We start from the raw sequence: 6,305 nt of genomic DNA, 5'->3' as shown, positions 1-6,305 counted from the left end.
AGTATCTTTACATATGCTCCCATATATGCATGCATATACATAAGTGCGCTTTAAGATAAAAAAAAAAAAGATGTGGACAGATATTGTATCACTTAATTATACAAGAAACAGATCTTGGACTGCCAATGTACTGTATCCTAGCAAAAGTGCCTCTTCTAACACTAGCCTAGTTGTCCAGAAGGGCAAGCAAATCTTGGCTAGGTATTTTAATGTTCTGCATCTTTTTTTAGGTTCTTAAGGTGAGTTTCTAAGATAAAACTAACTCTTTAAGCCTAGACAAAACACATGGAGAATCAGGTGTGAAGACCAGAAAGAAATGGGGTTGGAGTGCAGTGAAAAGGAACGGACAAATAGATCAGTGGGAGAACAGGATGGGGGCATCACAGAAAGACTTTCAAGGAGATAACATTAAGCTAGCCACACTTGCTAAAAGTAGCAAGACAAGATGGCCAAGGTAGGAGAGAAGTGTTGGGGAGAACCAAAGGCCTGCAGTGGAGGCATCAGAGATAATGGGATACATTATCAGGCAGGCAGACACAGGAATAGAGAGGGAGATTCTAGTCAGCATGAAAATTTTAAGAGGCTCAGATAAGTAGCAACTTGGATATATACCCATTACAGTACCCTAAATATTACAGAAACTTGGTATTTGAAGTAAGGCTGACAGAAAAATCAAGGTATAGCACACACACACACACACACACACACACACACGCACACGCACACGCACACGCACATGCACACGCACACATACGCGCGCTCACACACATACAATCTTGGTAGGATGTATGCTATATATGAGTATTTGGGGCGGGAGGAATAGCCACAGATCCTCACCGTCTCTATACCTATGTCCTTCTGTGATGTAAACTTTGCAGCTTGTCCCATTCAGAAATAGAATATATTCTCCACAGTCACTCTAGGATTGACCATTTGATTTGCTTTATCCAATATGCTGCAAGATGCCCCAAAATAATTTGCTTGTGTGATTTATCCCCGCTCATGCTGTGACCATTCCCACGTGTGCCTGTTGAATAGTGAGAGATGCCAATCACCTGAGACAGCAAATATTGGCCATTGGTAGCAGGATCATTCGCTAAATATCACTTGCCTACAACATATGGTCAAACATGACAATGACCGGAAGTAGAGTCACCCAACCACAAAGACTTTGAATTGCCAAAATACACAATTCATCATAAGACTAAATAACTGAAATTCAGTGGTATCAGATATCTCACTAGTCCAATGCTTTGGGAAGAATAATTTTACTAAAGAGAAAATTTCTGTCTCTCATAAGAGAAGAACAGGCTTCTAAGAAACAAACAAGCAAGGGAAGGCCTGGGCCAAGAAGTGGGAGTGGGTGGTTAGGGGAGCAGGGGTGGGAGGGTATAGGGAACTTTCGGGATAGCATTTGTAATGTAAATAAAGAAAATAATAATAATAATAAAATAAGACGAAACAAAACTTTGATATCGAAGTTGGGCTATCAAACCAACAGGAGGAACAGAGTCCCGAGCAGACACGCGAGTCGGAGATTCGCTCGTTCTCACACTTGGGAGCTTCATAAAAACACTAAGCTGATAGCTATAATATATATGCAGAAGAATTGATGCAGACCCATGTCTGCCCTGTGCCTGCTGCTTCGGTCTCTGTGAGGTGGTCACATGTGCCTGCTGATTCAGGGGGGTTCATTCTCCTAGTGTCCTCCATCTTCTCTAACTCTTTCTGCCTCCTCTTCTGAGGGATTTCCTGAACTCTGAGGGGAGGGGTTTTATGGAGACTTCCAATTTAAACTTTCTCTCCACATAATGTCTGGCTGTGGGTCTCTGCATCTGTTCCCATCTACTGCTACAGGAAACTTCTCTGATGATGACTGTTCTACGAGTATAGCAGACTACCATTGGGAATCATTTTACTGATATTTTTTTTAGACACTTAGTGTCTGGTGTTACTCTAGTTCTTCGGGTTATCTATCTTGGTAAGGAGTCAGAATGTCAGTTGCAAAAGTTTAGACACTGAGTCATCATCTATCTGCCTGTATCAGAAGAACCTCCCTGTTCTCTGCAGCTTTAATAACACTTTCTTCAACATTCCATAAAATGCCAATCTGTATATTACTGTGTACAGTATTAGTGTGTGATCTCTCAGTTAATATTATTAATTAAAATGTGAATAAAAGAATCTGTGATTGTCATCAGCTGGATATTAATAAACTACTGCCAATTAAGCTTAGGTATCTTGTGAATTTGGTATTATTCGGTGAATTCTGACATTGGACTGTGAGTGAAGAAGACAGTGAACTTTGAACTTTGGCCACCACATGTATGTACATACATATAAATACACACACACAAATATATAAATACACAAACACATATACCACAATGATAAAATTGAATATTGTACTGAAGAATTTGGAAAAACTAAGGCGTGAAGCAGAAAGAATATGTTAATAAGAAGAAAATAAAAATTTATGAGCTAGATAACACATAATAAAAAGAAGAAATAGTAGAAAATAAATTTATAGCAGATATTTGGGGCAAAAACATATTTAACAGAATTATATTTGCCAATCAAACTGTGAAAATACATGAAGAGAAAGGATTTGAAAGAAGTTATTGTGAGGAGGGGCCTGGGAAATGAGCCACTGGATAATGGCACTTTTAGCCAAGTGTGAGGGTCTGAGTATCTTCATATAATGGAATCATGCAATTAAAGGAGAGAACCAACTCCCTCAGTTTTTTTCTTTGACAGCCAAAAGTATGATGGAAGCATGTATACATGTGTACATAATACATAAATAAAAACATCATAGGAAAGAAAAAAGAAATTTCTGTGAGGAAATAATCATAGATTTGTAGGTAAATAAAAAATTCTACACACTATTTTGATTATGCATATATTTTTAAAAAGTTATTAAAATCGACATTTACTGAAATAAATATAAGGTTCAGCTCAGAAAAAAAATTAAAAATATAAACTATGTTCAAGGAATTAATTGAGATAGATATTCAGTGAGCTATCTCCTCCAGAAATAATCCAGAGCTAGCTCTCCTTAGGATACTTAGTCAAGGAATACCTAATTGTTTATGGAAGTATTGAATGTGTATATGTGTTTTATTAAGCACAGTAACTGAAACATAAAAATAAAAGATACCCAAGAAATGTCATCTTTCACTACTGGTTCATACAATCTTCTCCTCTCCTCTTCTGCATATTTCCTTGAGTCTTGGGGAGAGGGGTTTGACAAACAAATTTAGGGGTGAGTACTCAAGTCTTTTACTCTGTGCATTGCCTATTTGTGGATCTGCCTGCTAATTACCATAAGAAAAGAATCTTTTCTTAGGGGGATTGAGTGATGGTCTGCTGTATGGAAGTAACCAATTAAGAGTCATTGTATTTCTGTTTCTTCAGCAGAATAATAATATGTCTTTTTCTAGGCCCATGACTTACATAGTCTCAGTTTCTAGAACATTTCAGAAGTCAGGTATGGGTTACACATTCTATCTCATGGAGTGGGCCTTAAATCCAGTAAAAGAAAAAAAAAAAAGAAAGAAGAAAGGTGGTGGGGTTGTTACTCCCATACTATTTGCACTACTGTTCCACCACTAAGTGTTGCAGGTAGGTCCCTGCTGTAAGTCACAGGGTTTGTAGATGCGTGATGTTGATGGTTGCTTTTCTGCTCGCATAATGTGCAAATTTCCATCCAATGCCATGAACACTAGTCAGTAGGGGTGAATATTCAGGAAACCTTTGATCAAACTTAAATATTAATATACTTAAAAACATTTGAATGAAGTATTATAAGACTTACTAGATGAGATTGATTCTGGAAATACAAAACAGGCAGAGGGACTAAACCTAATAACATAATTCATTATACCAACCTATTCAATGAGAAAAATGATTGAAAACTCTGAATAGACCACCTTTTAGTGTCTGTTAGAAAACAGAAATCATCCTTAGCAATTGCATTTATAGTCACCTGCCTGCTTGGGTCTCCTGATGGTAGTGTAGTTTGGGAAGGCTGTAAGAAGCAGAACATCACTGAAGGAGTTTGTCACTAAGGGTAGGTCTTGAGGTTGTGTAGCTGAGCTATGCTTCATGTTCCTCTCTGCTTCCCGGCTATTTATGCAATGTGAGCAGTCACTGGCTGCTCCTATCTCCGGCTTCTACCACCTGTTTCATTGCCATAATGGCTTTTGGTCCCTGAACTGTGAACCAAAATAAGCTCTTTTCTTCCTTAATTCTGCTGATTGATTTTTGACTGTGGCACTAGAAAAGTAACTTATACCATAAGGATGCCTTATTTTCCAACATCGATTCAAAATAGTACTAGAAGTTCAAGGCAGAGAACAAAAGAAAGAAATAAACATAATTTAGGTTGCAAAAGAACTTAACCCCCATTTACAGAAGAAGGGATCTTATATAAAGAAAAACCTACTGGCTGTACTGAAAAAGTTGTTAGACCCAATAAACAAGTTCAGTAAGTTTGCAAATTACAAAGTCAAGACAGCAACAGTATTTGAAATAACTAATAAAAAAAATAATAAAGTCTCTGGACTTTAACCAAGGAAGTGAAAAATTGCCAAAATTAAAGCCATAACACTGATGGGAGAAATTGAAAGGAGCAGAAGAAATCAACTAAGTTACTTTGTATTCATGATATGAGTAATTAATTAAGCAATGTTATCAAAATGCAAATACTTCTCAAAGCAACCCATGGATTCAGTATATTCACAGTGGCGTTCTTTATATAAGTAAGGAAAATGATGCAAAAATCCACATGAAACCATCAATTACCCCTAAAAGACCAAAACAATCAGGAGTAAAAAAAATAGTCACCAAATCATTTGACTTTAAAAATATATAGCAAAGCAATTAAAAGCAAAACAGTTTGGCATTGACATGAAATAAGGTGTAGTGACCAATGGGAAAGAATAGAGACATCAGAAATAAATCCACAAGTTGTACAAAACTGACTTTCAACAAAGCAGTTAAGAAAGCTGTCTGGTGGAAGGGCTCCCTCTTCAGAAGGCATTTCTGAGAAAGCTCAGTATGTCTTTTCAAAATGACAAGACTCAACCCCAATTTTTACAAAATCATTCCCAAATTATATAAAGTCCTGAAACTATGAAACCACTAAATAAAGAGAGGTGTTATCTTATGACATTGTTGCGGGAAAGACTTTGTATAGATAAAACTTCAAAACTACAGGCAAAACAAATTGAAGTGAATAAATGGGGCCACACAAAAGTAAAAAGCTCCCAGTTCAATTATGTTGTTGATCAAGATCAGTCACCGAAGTTTGTACTTTACCTGTCCCTTGCATATTATCAAGAAAATTTTCAAATTGGCATATCATCCAAATTCAAAATATAAAAACAAAAATACATTAAATTGTACATTTTATACTAGTGTGTCAAGAGCTATCTGTATCCTAAACACATAAATCATAAAATAAATTATCAGTAAGCACAAATACTAGGACTTTGTACCTGACAGGCTATTTGGAGGGAAACAATTAAAATACTATAAACTAGGATAAATACATTTTTAATATAATGTCACTGTGATGGCTATTCTTGGCTGTCAACTTGACTGTATTTGGAATGAACTAGAATCCAGAAATGGGGGTGGTGGAGTACACCTGTGACACAGGCTCTTATTCCCGATGTTAAAGCACACCGTTAACCTCAGCCAGACGTTCTGCTGGATGCCTGTATCAGGACAATGAAGGAAGAAGGGGTCATTCATTCTTTGCCTTCTTGCATTTACTTTGCCAGCACATCTGTTGGACCACTTCTTCAGAATTCCAGCTTATACAGAAGACCAGCTGAAACACCCAGTCTCGTGGGACAGAGCAACTAGTAGATTCTTGGACTTTCCATTCACAGCTGGCCATTGTTGGGTTAGTTGGACTGCAGCCTGTATTTCAATAAATTCCACATATATATTCATATTCAATTCAAAAGTTCTATGACTCTAGACTAATATAGTCACAAAGTACTTACTTCATTACTAAATGAAGAACTCCTGTTCATGATCGTCCAGATAAGAAGGTGAAACGGAAAACTGGGAAACAAGAAACTTAGTCCACGCAAAATCAGCTCATTAACATACAAATTTATACAGTTTTGCCGTTAGCAGAAAAAGGTTGAATGTCCATGATACCACATTTTTATTAGCTGGACAGATGACAAGGTTGAGAAGTACACTGTGTTGTCATTTGTGGGACAAAAGGAAAATCTGACCTTTCTTTCTTTCTTTCTTTCTTTCTTTCTTTCTTTCTTTCTTTCTTT

Source organism: Mus pahari, chromosome 4, assembly GCF_900095145.1.
Source record: "Mus pahari chromosome 4, PAHARI_EIJ_v1.1, whole genome shotgun sequence".
Classification (NCBI taxonomy): Eukaryota; Metazoa; Chordata; class Mammalia; order Rodentia; family Muridae; genus Mus; species Mus pahari.
The sequence above is the reverse complement of the archived record's forward strand: the minus strand, read 5'-3'. Positions refer to the sequence as shown.